We start from the raw sequence: 16,194 nt of genomic DNA on the forward strand, positions 1-16,194 counted from the left end.
GTGTGGGCACTCTGGTTGGCATGGTTGGGCTGAGTTGCTCCTTACCTCTATGACTTTATTGCAAACTGTTATAGCTGATGTTTTGATGATAGTCAATGCCTTCACCAAAGACTGCTCTGCTTGCAACTCTACCTCCAATTCCCTGCTCTGGAAAAAAAAAGCACAAATAAAGCTAAAACCACTGTAATTACTAAAGATTAAGGAAAGTATGACTGATGGAGGCCACAGCACAACTTGATCAGGATTTACTGACTGATTCAATCAAACAGAAAATGGAAACACTCCAGAGGTCAGACAGCATCTTCAGAGAGAGAAGGACCCATCCTGAAAATATAACATTACTCTTTATTTACACATAATGCCTAGCATGTAGTCCGTGAGCCAGGACCCCAAATTTGACCCACTGGTACCATCTAGGGGGAATAATTCTTTTAGTGAATTTTGGCAAGGTATAGCACTGCAACTGTGGTAGCTTGCATGGAAACCGCCATGCTATAAGAACCATGATCCCATGGTGCTTTCCCTATGATAAGACGAAATATGCTAGGTATCTGTCCCCTTATTTTGCTCAGATGATGAACCACCCAGAGAAGAATCCTTCTGTGTATGAGGCCTTCAAGACAGGCCAATTCTCAGTGCAGCTGTCAAGTAACAACCCCTTTGGGCAGATCCCTGTGGACCAGGCTATTGAAGCCACAGTGAACAAAGACACACAGACTCCTGGAGGCACATCGCGGTTCAGCCTGAACGCTGGAGCTATCAAGCGTTACTACATAACAGCTGAGCACCGCAGTACATTCCTGGGACAGTTAAGGGAGATGGTGCAAGGCAACAAATCAGAGCTTCGTCATGCAGAGCTACAGCGGCCAAGAATTCAGAAAGATGAGGAAGCAGTTTCAGCAGAGGATAGCCTCATACATGAATGGGTCAACCCATTTGCAGAGAAGCAGGACTGCATTAGCATCTCTACGGCAAAGACAGCCCCCAAGGATATTGCCTCCGACCTGATGAAGGCATATGAGATTGGTGAGCAATGCTATGCAACCTTCAAGGATGACAGACTAGAGGAAGACCCACCAGCAAAGAAATTCCATGACCAATGAAAACCAACAAGCTGAAAACATTCAGTGGTATGTGTAAGAAGAGAGAAGTGAAATCAAATGGGAGGGTGATCATCTTGAAAGCAGACACGTCTTTGTTTGGACGCATCATAGTGATTGCACAAGGGCGCAGTCTACGTATGGAGGATATCCTTTCTCATCCCGTTCCATCATTGCCCTAGCCCTGTCCACACCAGAAGAATTGCTGAGAAAGATAAATAAAGCTACTTTAGCCACAACCTTGCAGAAACATGTAGCAGTAGAAGAGCAACTCCCAGGAAACTCTGCTACAGTGGTTGATGGAATGAACTTGGTCCAAAGAGTGAAAGGTGATCAAGTTACTTTCAGAGATGTTGCCACATCAATTCTGGGTATGACTCTGAGGGAAGGCAGTCAGAGGAGCAGAACAGATGTTGTGTTCAATTCATACAAGGAGAACTCTATCAAGAATAGTGAAAGATCTCTATGGGGTGAAGAGACAGGTCATGAATTGCAAGGTATCACAGGCACACAAATGGTGAGGCAGTGGAGGAGCTTCCTGAAGTCAGTAACAAAAATAGTCTCATTAGCTTCATAGTCCATGAATGGTGGAAGGCAGAGTGCAGAGCAAAGCTACAGGAGAAGATTCTGTATGCAACTGTGAATGACAAATGTTACAGAATCACATCTCAAGACAGTGAGGAGGTGTCAGCTCTTCAGTGTCAACAAGAAGAAGCAGATGGCCACCTACTTCTCCATGTTGCCCATGCCACAAGAGAGGGATACCAATCTGTAGTGATCTGCTCAGAAGACACAGATGTCTTTATCATGTCTTTAGCATTTTGTGACAAGATTGAGGCCCCATTGTTCCTGAAGTGTGGCACTAGAACCCGTACAAGGCTTGTAGACATCAGGAAGGTTGCTGCCACTGTTGGCATAGAGGTTTGCAAGGCTCTCATCTACAGGATGTGACACTGTAAGCGCTTTTGCAGGCAAAGGGAAGACAAGTGCCTTAAAACTTCTGACCAGCAACAGGGAAACTCAGCATCAACCACCAAGGTCAATGAGCTCAGGTATCACCATTTCTGTGCCAAAAAAGGTGAAATCTAAAGTCATAAACTCCCACCATGCAGGGACTGCTTAACAAAACATGCACAGCCAGCCAACTACCAGGCTGGTATATGGAGATGATGTTTAGAGAAGGACCCACAAGTGCCAAGCCCTGTTGGCAGAGGATGGAAGATGGAGAGAGAAGAGGAAGCTGACAGTTGGTGGTGCATTGGACAGAAGGCCAGCCAGCATCCGATGCTGTCCTGGATCTACTGGCCTGTAACTGTCCAAAAAAATGTTCACTCCAAAGATGTATGTGTGTTGAAAATGGCCTCAGGTGTACTGACATGCAGACTGGCAGACTGTGAGAACCAGGCATCCACCTCAGAGTGTGGAAAGTTCAGATGAAGATGTGGAAGACTTGGAAAATTATTATGATTATTAATAGGTTATGAAAGTATGGAAAGCAGTCTTTGATTAAATATATTCATTTTACAACCAAATGGGGCCTAGGTTATGGCCGTGTGGAACCCCACATTTGAATTATTGTACTGTAATCCTATATGCGATGACAGAAGCTTAAGATTGTTTTGATTTGATACAACAATATGGAAAATATCATGACATTGATAAAACTCCAGAAATCTCTCCAAATGAGGGTTTTCACCTTTTGGGGGGCGGGGGTAACATTTTCTGCTATACTGCTACCACTGGTGCAATGCTATCACATATTTTCTACCTCTAGAGATGTATACCTTGCCAAAAATCACTATGAGCATTATTCCCCTCAGATGGTACCGACCAACCCTACTGGCTCACGGACTAATGCCAACTATTTCTAGCAATTCCCTTTATTTCAATTGTGAAGTTGCTCAGCATTATATTTCAGTGAGGATGGTGTTGTAGACCACAAGTCCATTTGGTTTTGGAGAATTTTTTGCCTGCAGCTGAGTTGACTGACACTGGGGATTTTGGGAACAGCAAGCTAACAAAAGAAGTTAACTGTAATGTTAGTGGTATTACTATATTACTGTCACACATTCCAAGTGACAGCAAAAAGATTTACTGTTGCATGTCATACAAACAGTTAATACCATAAGGTATAGCAGAGGATTAGGCCATTCACAGCAATGGATGGGAGAGGGTGACCTTACTTATTTGATTTGACACAAATGGCTCATTTCACTGTATGTTTGGATATACCAGTGACAAATAAAGCTAACCTTAAGATCTTATGGGGGGGGGGGGCAACTGCACAGGATTGAAGCAAGCTGCAGAGTTATAAAATTAGTCAGCTCCATCATGGGTACTAGCCTCTGTAGTATCCAAGACATTTTCAAGGAGCGATGCCTCAGAAAGGCGGCATCCGTTATTAAGCACCCCTATCACCCAGGACATGCTCACTTCTCAATTTTACCATCAGGAAGGAGGTACAGAAGGTTGAAGGCACACAGGATACAGGAACAGCTTCTTCCCCTCTGCTGTTCAATTTCTAAACAGACATTGAACCCATGAACACTACCTCACTACTTTTTTTAAAATTTCCATTTTTGCACTACTTATCTTAATTTAACTATTTAATATAGATATATACTTACAGTGATTCAGTGTTTTTCTACTTTTGTACTATCTATTGTACTGCTGCTGCAAAGTTAACAAATTTCTCGCTATACCAGTGTTATTACACCTAATTCTGTTTAATCTTAGCGTCTGCTCTGCCATTCAATCACGGCTGTTTTTTTTTCCCTGTTCTCCTGCCTTCTCCCCATAACCCTTAACAGAACATGCCATTCATAATTACATCAAGATAATAAAAGGAAGACAGAATGTAGAATATGGTGTTGCAGTTAGAGACAGTGCAGGAAGATAGATATACGGTCACAATGAAATAGAGTAAGAGATCAAACATTCACCTTTTAGAATAGGGGAAGTCTGTTCAAGATATAAGCTCTCCTCAAATCTGGTGGCTTATGCACTTCAGGATTTGTTTCTTCTGACCAGGGGCAAAAGGAAAAGACACAATTACTAGATAGAGAGGGATCCTCGAGATTGATAGATACTTTCAGGAGGCAGCAACAAGCTTAGATTAATGGAGAGGAGACTGGTTTGTGTGACAGACTGGACTGCATTCATAACTCTCTATAATCCCCTGCAGTCAGGCCATGATGCATCCAACAGGATGATTTTGGTGATGCATCAGTAAAGATTGGTAAGAGGGCACTGGGGACATGCCAAATTTCCTTAGCCTTCTCTGTGCAATCTTGGCCACAGCATCACCTTGGCTGAACTAGGGCCAACTGTTGGTGATATTTACCGCCCTTCCCCGCCCCCCAGGAACACATGAAGCTCTCAACCATCTCCACCTCAGCCCATTGATGCAGATGCAGGTGTGTACTCCTCAGGACTTCATTACATCCAGAAGAGGCAGCAGAAATAGTGATGCAAAAACAAAACAGAGATCCTCATGAAGTCATAAAAAAGGAAATTGTTTGCCCTGTTCTTAATGATTAGAGATTAAGTATTTGACACATGAATCTGCAGATGCTGGAATCTAGAATGAGAAACAAGTTGATGAAGGAACTCAGTAATTCAGGCAGCGTCTGTGAAAGGACATGGACATATGAAGTCTTGTGTCAAGATCCTTCATCTGGATTGCATGCCCTTTATTACATTCTGATCTAGTGGGCTATCTTTAGCACTGTGTCCATCGGAATAAGTAAACAATTCATCCATATTTCCATAAATTTGTAAAGGAAAAGAAAAATATAAACTGACAAGGTGATTAAATGTACAGTGCATGTAGATGTCCTCCCAATTTATACATTGAGCAGAATTTTAAGATGTGTGTACAGAAGGCACATTGGTCACTGAAAACGGGATCCAGAGTTGACACCCGTCATGCCAAGCTCCTGGGCAGCAGCACGATATGCTCCTTTCCCCCACACCCAGAGCTGTACTTTAACTCTGACACAGAATGGAACATTCGCAATAGCTCTGATTACATCATCTTAAGTGATCAAAAACTCTTTGAGAAGTAACCAAGTTGCTCTTTACAAATGATGGTAATTATGAACCCAAAGTGAAGGGTCTGATTTAAATGTCGTGTGAATGAACACTTAAATAATAAATAAAAACTTATATATTTGAAGTTAAATGCCATGAACAAAGTACTTACACCATGCTGATTTTCCATTAATGTAAAATTTAATTTCCAGTAAAATTTTAATCCCTTTGTTAATCTGATGATCTGATGCAACATGTTACTAATGGGTCGGAAAAGGAGAGTGAATATTACTTGTAAGTTTATTCAGGCTTTTCATTCTAGAACAAAGGGGATGTCCTCCTTTTTCAAAGAAAGGGGCTTCCCTTCACCATCAATGCTGCCCTTAACCACATCTCTTCCATCTCACACATTTCTGCTCTTACCCTATCCTCCCATCACCCTACCATGGATAGGGTTCCTCTTATCCTCAACTACTACCCCACCACCCTCCATGTCCAGTACATAATTCTCCAAAAGTTCTGCCACCTCCAACTGGATCCCACCATCAACACATCTTTCCCTCCCACCCCACTTTCTGCTTTCCACAGAGATCTCCCCCTACACGACTCCCTTGTCCATTCATCCTTCCCCACTGATCTCCCTCCTGGCACTTATCCTTGCAAGCGGAACAAGTGCTACACCTGCGCTACACCCTCACTACCATTCAGGGCCCCAAACAATCCTTCCAGGTTAGGCAAAACTTCACCTGTGAGTTGCTGGGTTCAGATACTGTGTTCGGTGCTCCTGGTGTGGCCTCTTGTATATTGGTGAGACCTGACGTAGATTGGAAGACTACTTCACCAAGCATCTATGCTCCATAGGATCTCCCAGCGGCCACGCACTTTAATTCCACTTCCTATTCCCATTCCGATATGTCCATCCATGGCCTCTGGCATACTGTCGGGATAAGGCCACACTTAAGGTTGAAGGAACAACACCTTATATTCTGTTTGGGTAGCTGCCAACCTGATGGCATGAACATCGATTTTTCAGACTTCTGGTAATGCCCCCTTCACCACTTCCCATCCCCTTGTCCCTCTCTTATGTTATCTCCTTGCCCACCCATCGACTCCCTTTTATCTTTCTTCCATGACCTTCTGTCTCTTTCACCAATCAGCTTCCTAGCTCTTTGCTTCATCCTTCCCCCTCCAAGTTTCACCTATCGCCTGGCATTTCTCTCTCTGCTCCCCCCACCTTTCAAATCTACTCCTCAGCCTTTTTTCTCCAGTCCTGCCTGAAACTTTGATTGCACTTTTTTCCATAGATGCTGCCTGGCCTGCTGGGTTCCTCCAGCGTTTTGTGTGTGTTGCTCAGATTTCCAGCGTCTGCAGATTTTATCTTGTTTGTGAAAAGTTTAACTGCATCAGCAACATCCTCAGAGCAGTATTACAACTATCTATGATGAAATACTAAACTCAAGCTATTACCTAGGGTGCATCACAACCCGGTATGGAAGTTGTCCTGTCCAAGACTGAAAGAAGCTGCAGAAGATCATGAACACAGCGCAGCATGTCACACAAACCAATCTTCTGTCCGTGGGTGGACTCACTTTACACCACACGCTGTCGGAGTAGTGCTGCCAGGATAATCAAGGACACGACCGACCCAGCCAACAGACTTTTCATCCCTCTTCCCTCCTTGAAGACACGTACGGCCAGATTTGGGAACAGCTTCTTTCCAACTGTGATAAGACTGCTGAACGGATCCTGACCCGAATCTGGGCCGAATCCTCCAAATATCCGGACTTGCCTCTCGGTTTTTTTGCGCTACCTTACTTCCCATTTTTCTATTTTCTATTTATGATTTATAATTTAAATTTTTAATATTTACTAATTTTAACTATTTTTAATATCTTTAATATTTAATATTTGTAATCCAGGGAGTGTGAAGCGCAGAATCAAATATCGCTGTGATGATTGTACGTTCTAGTACCAATTGTTTGGCGACAATAAAGTATAAAGTATACCCATCCTTCATCTCCTGCCTTGGACAACTAACACTCAAGGTCAAGGCACTACTATTTCAGTCAATGTTCTTCGTGTGTAGAATCTAACAACTCCACCTGGTCCTTTGCAACTCTATTGAGAAAACAGCAGACACAGCCCAGTTCAAGCACACTACAATTCATATTCTTAGTATTTTTTTTATTTGTACAATTTGACTTCTTTTGCTCATTAGTTGTATGTCGGTCTTTATTTATGAATAGTTTTCATAAATTCTATTCCATTTTATTATTTTCCTCTAACTGCCTGGAAGAAAATGAATCTCAAGGTAGTGCATGGTGATATATACATACTTTGGTAATAAATTTACTTGGACTTTGACCAGTTCTCAGAATAGTTCCCCATTTTATTCCACTCCTTTCTTCTTTCCCAATAACAGTGCTGGTACTACAAGCCACTCTTGGTGATGGACACTGAAGTCCTCCATTCAGGGTACATTCACTTCGTTGGCCTGGTGTTATAAAATATCATGACTTGCAGGGCTATCCCTTCATGCCCACACATTACTATGCCATCACCTCAAGTCAGATTGAGATGGAGGAGCCTGTCATTTTCTCAATAGATGTAATTTTGTGACGACCACTGTCAGAAGATGCGTGGAACTACTTTCCCACAGAGAGCCATGGCTAACTGTCTCACAGACAGCCATAGCTAACTACTGTCCCACAGACAGCCATAGCTAACTACTGTCCCACAGACAGCCATGGTTAACTACTGTCCCACAGACAGCCATGGCTAACTGTCCCACAGACAGCCATAGCTAACTACTGTCCCACAGACAGCCATGGTTAACTACTGTCCCACAGACAGCCATGGCTAACTGTCCCACAGACAGCCATAGCTAACTACTGTCCCACAGACAGCCATGGTTAACTACTGTCCCACAGACAGCCATGGCTAACTACTGTCCCACAGACAGCCATGGCTAACTGTCTCACAGACAGCCATAGCTAACTACTGTCCCACAGACAGCCATGGCTAACTGTCTCACAGACAGCCATAGCTAACTACTGTCCCACAGACAGCCATGGCTAACTGTCCCACAGACAGCTATGGCTAACTGTCCCACAGACAGCCATAACTAACTACTGTCCCACAGACAGCCATGGTTAACTACTGTCCCACAGACAGCCATGGCTAACTGTCCCACAGACAGCCATAGCTAACTACTGTCCCACAGACAGCCATGGTTAACTACTGTCCCACAGACAGCCATGGCTAACTGTCCCACAGACAGCCATAGCTAACTACTGTCCCACAGACAGCCATAGCTAACTACTGTCCCACAGACAGCCATGGTTAACTACTGTCCCACAGACAGCCATGGCTAACTACTGTCCCACAGACAGCCATGGCTAACTGTCTCACAGACAGCCATAGCTAACTACTGTCCCACAGACAGCCATAGCCAACTACTGTCCCACAGACAGCCATGGCTAACTGTCTCACAGACAGCCATGGCTAACTACTGTCCCACAGACAGCCATGGCTAACTGTCTCACAGACAGCCATAGCTAACTACTGTCCCACAGACAGCCATAGCTAACTACTGTCCCACAGACAGCCATGGTTAACTACTGTCCCACAGACAGCTATGGCTAACTACTGTCCAACAGACAGCCATGGCTAACTACTGTCCAACAGACAGCCATGGCTAACTTGATGATCCTTCCTACCACCCTGCCATTTATAGAAACTCCATTCAATTCCTTCCATTTCACCATCTTCATGGCATTTGGTCTGTCAATGAGACATTCTGCGCAGTTGTCTACCATCTCCTCTACCACAGAGTACAGAGATTCTGATCACATTTCACTTAATGCTCATACCTCTGCTCTCACTGTTCCTCCTCTCAACAGAACAAGAGGTACCTTGGTCCCTCCCTCCCACTCCTCTAGCTGGCATGTCCAACATAATATCCTGCACAATTCTGCCAACTCCAACAAGATTCCACCGCCAGACGTAACATCCCCTCCCTTCCCTTTTCAACATTTTGTGGTGTGCTCTCTTTTGTACTTCTTTGTTCACTCTCCCTCAATGTCGCAAAAACAAAGCAGCTGGTTGTGGATTATAGGAGGAATGGAGACAGGCTAACCCCTATTGACATTAGTGGATCTGGGGGTAGAGAGGGTAAACAGCTTTAAGTTCCTCGGCATCCACATCACAGAAGACCTCATGTGGTCTGTACACACCAGCTGTGTGGTGAAAAAGGCACAACACCGCCTCTATCACCTCAGACGGTTGAGGAAGCTTGGTATGGGCCCCCAAATCCTAAAAAACTTTCTACAGGGGCACAATTGAGAGCATCCTGACTGGCTGCATCACTGCCTGGAATGGGAACTGTACCTCCCTTAATCGTAGGACTCTGCAGAGAGTGCTGCGGACAGCTCAGCACATTTGTAGTTGTGAACTTCCCATGATTCAGGACATTTACAAGGACAGGTGTGTAAAAAGGGCTTGTAGGATCATTGGAGACCCAAGTAACCCCAACCACAATCTATTTCGGCTCCTACCATCCGGGAAACGGTACCGCAGCATATTAGCCAGGACCAACAGGCTCCGGGACAGCTTCTTCCATCAGGCCATCAGACTGACTAAATCATGCTGATTTGAGTGTACTCTATATTACACTGACTCTTCTATTTATTATAAATTATTATAAATTACTATGATTGCACATTGCACATTTGGACAGAGACTTAACATAAGAATTTTTACTCCTTATGTATGTGAAGGATGTAAAAAATAAAGTCAATTCAATTCAATTCAATTCTTCTATCCCCACCTATCAATCTCCAATAAATAGCACTTGCCCATCCCACCACAAGGAGGTACAACACCTGTCCTTTTATTTCCTCCTTTCCCACTATCCAGGGACCCTGTCTGTCTAGGTGAAGTAGCTGTTCACTTTTCGCTTCTACCAGTCTAACAAACTGCATTCAGTGTTCACAGCCTGGCCTCCTGTACGGTGGAGAAATATGAACACAGAACAGATGATCACTTTGAAGAGCACCAGCGTTCATGCCACATAGGTGACATAATGCTTTCCTTTACCTTTCCATTTAATTCAGCATTCCACTCCCACTGTGATCATTGTGACTGTAGACTCCTGCAATGTTACAACAAGACTTAGCACAAGATGGAGGAACAATGCCTTCTCTTCTATCTGGGAACATTGTCTCCTTCCAGAATTTAATTTAGTTTCTCTAACATTCACTAAAATCCTCTTTTGTTCCAGACTACCAGAACTCTTTGTATCTGGTATTCATTTTTCCTTTTCAACCCTGTGTATAATCTATATCTACTACAAATACTCCAGCAGAAAATCAGAGTCATATTTTATCCAAAAGCCAGCAAGCACTGCATGGTTTCACCCACATTTCTCTACTACCCCGACCAACTTCTTTCTTTCTGACGAAGACATTTCTATCTGAAATATCACCTGTTTTCAATTTCCACAGATGCCAACTGATCTGCTTAGTTTCTTCAGTATTTTCCATTTTCTTTTTTATTTTCATTTTTATCCTGCCAATACCTCTACCTTGCTGAGCAAGTCCCATCATTAACAACTCAATACACAGACCAGGTAGCTTAATGAGCTGATAACTGTCTCCAATAAGCCATTTTGACTCATCCTGTCATAGACATTCTACACATCCGTCTTCACCTCCCCTCTTAGTAAAAATCTGCTTGCATCTCTTTCTATCCCAATTCTGAAGGGACACAAAACATTGACATTTTTAAATCTCTACAGATGCTACCCAACTTTCTGAGCTTTTCCACCATTTCTTGCCTGTGTGGTGATTTATATACTAGTCCCCAGATTTACTGGACGTGAAAAGAATTTTGCAAGGTCTACTGTACGAGAAGCAACTTTATCAGGTCTAAATTCAGCACCTTTTCAATTCTGGTTGGGGTATCCAGATTTATTCCTTTTCTGAATATAGAGTAATGACATAACCAAGTGGATTACTAGAATTCTTCAAAGGACATTCAAGTGCATGTGATGGATCTAGAATGGGTCACACCAGGTAAAGATGACAGATTTGGTCTCTTGAAAGACAAAAGTGACCCAGACGGCAATCCAAGAGTTCTCATGATCATCATCAGTCAAGCATCAGCTACAAATGAGAAATTCACAATATCTTTTCACAACAAAGTAACTTTCATGAGGGAGAGTATAGCTGTAGATACTGGTGACCTCTATAACTAACCTCATAAAAGATGGCAACCATGTAAAAACCAACAGAAGGCAACTAAAAAAGTCATTAAGAAGGGAAAGATGGAATATAAAAGTAAGCTAGCCAATAACATTAAAGAGGATACCAAAAGATTCTTCAGATACATGAAGTGTAAAAGAGAGGCGACAGTGGATATCCAACTGCTGGAAAATGATGCTGGTGAGGTAGTAATGAGGGGCAGGGCAATGGCAGACAAACTAAATATGTATTTTGCATCAGTCTGCACTGTGGAAGACACTACCAGTAAGGTGGAAGTTCCAGGTATCAGGGGTCATGAAGTGTATGAAGTTACCATTACTAGGGAGAAGGTTCTTGTGAAACTGAAAGGTCTGAAAGTAGTTAAGTCACCTGGACCAGATGGTGTACACCCCGGGGTTCTGAAAGAGGTGGCTAAAGAGATCATGGAGCCATAAGTAATGATCTTTCACAATCACTATATTCCGGAATGATTTGAGAAGTCTGGAGAATTGCACGTGTCATTCCACTCTTCAAGGAGGAGGAGAGGCAGAAGAAAGGAAATTATAGGCCAATTAGTCTGACCTCAGTGGTTGGGAAGATGTTAGAGTTGATTGTTAAGGATGTGGTTTCAGGTACCTGGAGGCACATGATCAAATAGGCAGGATAAACAAAGGAGAATCAGTTGATGCTGCATATTTGGATTTTCAGATGGCCTTTAACAAGGTGCCACACATGAGGCTGCTTAACAAGCTAAGAGCCATGGTATTACAGGAAAGATTCTAGCATGGATAAAGCAGTGTGTGGTTGATTAACAGGAGGCAAAGGGTGGGAATAAAGAGAGCATTTTCTGGTTGGCTGCCAGTGACTAGTGATGTTCCACATGGGTCTGTGTTGGGACCAACTCCTTCTATTTTATATGTCAACTATTTGGATGATGGACTTGATGGCTTTGTTGTAAACTTTGCAGACTGATATGAAAAAAGTTGGAGGGGCAGGTAGCTTTGAGGAAGTAGAAAGGCTACCGAAGGACTTAGACAGATTAGAAGAATGGGCAAAGAAGTGACAGATAGAATAGTGTGTTGGGATGTGTATGGTTATGCATTTAGGTAGAAGAAATAAAAGGGTTGACTGTTTTCTAAATGGAGAGAAAATACAAAAAATTGAAGTGCAAAGGGACTTGGGAGTCCTTGTTCAGGATTCCCTGAAAGTTAATTTGCATGTTGAGTCTGTGGTGAGGAAAGCAAATGCAATGTTAGTAATCATTTCAAAAGGACTAGAATATAAAAGCAAGAATGTAATGTTGAGACTTTATAAGGCGCTGGTAAGGCATCACTTGGAGTATTGTGAGCAGTTATGGGTCCCTTAGCTTAGAATTATGTGCTGAAACTGGAAGGAGTTCAAAGGAGGTTCACAGAAATTATTCCAGGTTTGAACAACTTGTCATATGAAGAGCATTTGATGATTCTGGGCCTGTATTCACTGGAAATGAAATCAAAAGAATAAGGGGTGACCTTATTGGAACCTATCGAATGGCGAAAGGCCTCGATAGAGTGGATGTGGAGAGATTGCTTCCTATGGTGGGAGAGTCTAAGACCACAGGACACAGCCTCAGAACAGAGGGGTGCCTCTTTAGAACAAAGATTAGGAGGAATTTATTTAGCCAGAGAGTGGTGAATCTGTGGAATTCTTTGCCACAGGCAGCTGTGGAGGCCAAGTCTGTGTTAATAGTTAAGGCAGAGGTTGATAGCTCTTGATTAGTCAGGGTATGAAGAGATATGGGGAGAAGGCAGGAGATTGGGGCAGACAGGAACAAACTCCCAAATGATTCCCTCTTTAACTGGCCGCAACAAAAGTAATATTACACACACACACACACACACACACACACACACACGTAAACCACCCTGAACTGCTCACTGATGATGGCTTCTCAACTGGAATCAAAATATCCGTAAACATTTTGCCAAGCTTAGCGATCAACCGAACTTCCATATATGTATGTGGCTAAAGTATCAAGAAGAAACTACCACAACTGTGCTTACTAAAGGAATACGTAACTGCAAGCACACAATGTACTGAACATTGTGCAAAACTATGGAAGTAGCAGAAATGACTCAATCGAACATGGTAAACTACAACAAATGTGTCAGGAGGAAATGACTGGAAATGGTAATGTTGGTCTCGTTCTTATGTATAAAAAGAACACTTTATAAACGGTGTGTTGGAAGTCTACCATCCCTGGTGGGAGTGAAGGTGAACTATCCCCTTTCAAGTAATAAAGGCGATCAATGTTGGTATTGTGTTTGTGAGACTTAGCAGAGAAATACTCGACATATCCTATCTGCTTCCATCACCTCTCCTGGCAACACAGTAGGGAGTCTTCTCACAGTGGGGGAGAGAGTGGTTAGCAGTTGGAGAACTAAAGCGTTCCCAATAGGTGGAGGATCTAGAGTTAAAGTAAGGTGCTTGGGGGGGGGGGGAGGAGAAGGGGAAGTGGATAACAGGAGAGGAAGCTGAGAGGGACCAAGATAGAGGGTTACATGTGCACAAAGGTAAATCAAAGTAGGATGGGGGCAGGGAGATAGAAGAGGGCTTGGATCAAGACCTTGCAATTATATGCAATAGCTATCTTATAATGACCATCCCATGTTTAAAAGAATTCACATCCAAGCACCTAACTGCAAGCCCAAGGGGCTCACTAAGAAAAAAGAGAATGCAAGAGGATAGCTTGATTATTACCAAGAGCACAATGTTTAATATAATGATGATAAGGGGTGACAAAATATTTCTTCTTGTCGTGAGTGAAGAACTGTTTCCACTCCAGTTCTAAAGTACTGAAGTAACCAATGAGACCAACATGGAACCACAAAGTCTTTCCCAAGCAGCAAAGGACGTGCATGATGGGTTCGTAATTTCCTTCTGACACTGACTCTTGCACAATCCTGATCCGTGTCTTTAAGTTTCTCAATACGATCCCAAATAGTGACTCCCAAAAGTCAGTGGGAATATTACACATTTTTTAACAAGGTTTGTGGAATACCCTTGAATCATATTCTCTATCCACCCGGTAATCTTTTGCTGTGACAGAGCTTAAAGTGTCTATTTCAGGACTGGTGTCAGAGACGCACAACTGAGCCAACTGAGTATAATTAGAGCCTTAAAACTGGGAATGAAGGCTTGAGAGAGGAGGCTGATGTTGGTTCACTTATCCTGCCAATGGCTTGGGGTGGGGTGGATTTTGCGGAGAAATGGTTGGTGGTATTTGACAGCCAAGTGATTAGTGGATAAAGCATGTGCACTGCGTACATAATCCATAAAGGAGCCAAACAATAAGTTTTTCTCATGGCTGCTACGTTAGTGGAGAAGGTTATCAATGTGAATAAGAAGCCCAGTAATCATCCAGTGCACTAAAAAGTTATTCAATATGCAAGCTACAGATGTAGTGAGTAATCCAAGTTCCATTTGTCTGGATTGACACTTGGCAATCATGATGCTTCCTTGTGCAAACTCTACAGACTTTTATTCCACAACACAGCTTGTGTGTCACCACATCTGAATTCAGACTTGTTGCTCTTCTCACTTAGATTTTCAAAAGGAATCATGCATTTCTTCACCTGACAAGGCATCTGATAACCAGCATTTGTGGGGAGTGAATTTCTTTCAGGTTTCCGTAAAGCTTGAAGGATATTTCCCCATTAGACAACTTTAACACCTGCTCACCCAACCTGGAATATCTAGCAGTCAAATGTCGTTCCTTTTACCTGATTAGCAAGTTTTCTGCTATCATCCTGGTAGCAGTGCGCATTCCACCTCAGGCCAGTATCAGGCAGGTAATGGGCAATGTTATCAGCAGGCACAAAATAGTATGCCCTGATGTCTTCCTTATGATTGCAGGGCATTTCAATTGGGAGAGCCTGACGAAGTCTCTGAACAACTACCACAAACGTATCACCTGTGGAACCAGAACAGCCAACACACTTGACTACTGCTATACCATGATTAAGAATGCTTACCATGCCGTCCTACGTCCTTACTTTGGGAAGTCTGATCAAATGGCTGTACTTCTATTCCCAGTGTACAAGCAGAGACTAAAGACTGCGGTAGCAGTGGTGTTGAGGACCAAGAAGGTATGATCAAGGGAGGCAGAGGATTGCTTACAGGACTGCTTTGAGTTGGCGGACTGGACAATATTCAGGAATTCATCTTTGAGTCGGAATGAAAATGCCATTGGTGTTACTGACTTCATCAAGGCCTGTGCGGATGAGTGTGTACTTTCAAGAACATACCAGACGAACCCAAATCAAAAGCTGTGAATGAACAAGGAGATTCATAGTCTGCTGAAGGCTCTATCTGTAGGATTCAAGCCAGGTGATCCAAAAAATATATCACAAGTCCAGGTACGACCTATGGAAGGCTATTATAAGGGCGGGAAAACAATTCCGATTGAGGTTACAGACAGAACCGGATGCACATCAGCTCTGGCAGAGTTTGCAAGCCATTACTTCCTACAAAATGAATGGCTGTGATGCTCTTCTCCCAGATTAACTCAATGCCTTTTATGCACACTTTGAAAGGGAGAATAAAACAACACCTGTGCGAATCCCTACAGCATCAGGAATCCCTGTGAACTCTGAAAAGGAGGCCAACGTCAAAGCCTCTTTCAAGAGGATGAACTGTTGCAAGGCCTCAGGCCTTGATACTGTACCTGGTAGATCTCTGAAAACCTGTGCCAACCAACTGGCAGGAGTGTTCAAAGTCATCTTCATTCTCTCACAGCTGTAGCTGGAGGTTTCTACCTGCTTCAAAAGGGCGACAATCAT

At 43.1% G+C, this 16,194-nt stretch overlaps 1 protein-coding gene across 8 annotated transcripts in view; it reads right to left on the reverse strand.

Annotated features, from left to right (window-relative positions):
• LOC134351697 (contactin-1-like) overlaps window positions 1-16,194 on the reverse strand; it is a 752,292-nt gene that overhangs the window by 422,419 nt on the left and 313,679 nt on the right. The window contains exon 1 of one of the 8 annotated variants that reach the window (XM_063058219.1): window positions 4,043-4,062. The exons of 6 other annotated variants lie outside the window; for them this stretch is intronic. The gene's annotated coding sequence lies outside the window, so the exon portion shown is untranslated. Of the gene's footprint in view, window positions 1-45; window positions 65-4,042; window positions 4,063-16,194 lie in introns of those variants that run through there. One more of the 8 variants, XM_063058218.1, reaches the window with a different exon arrangement.

This window comes from Mobula hypostoma, chromosome 9 (assembly GCF_963921235.1).
Source record: "Mobula hypostoma chromosome 9, sMobHyp1.1, whole genome shotgun sequence".
Classification (NCBI taxonomy): domain Eukaryota; kingdom Metazoa; phylum Chordata; class Chondrichthyes; order Myliobatiformes; family Myliobatidae; genus Mobula; species Mobula hypostoma.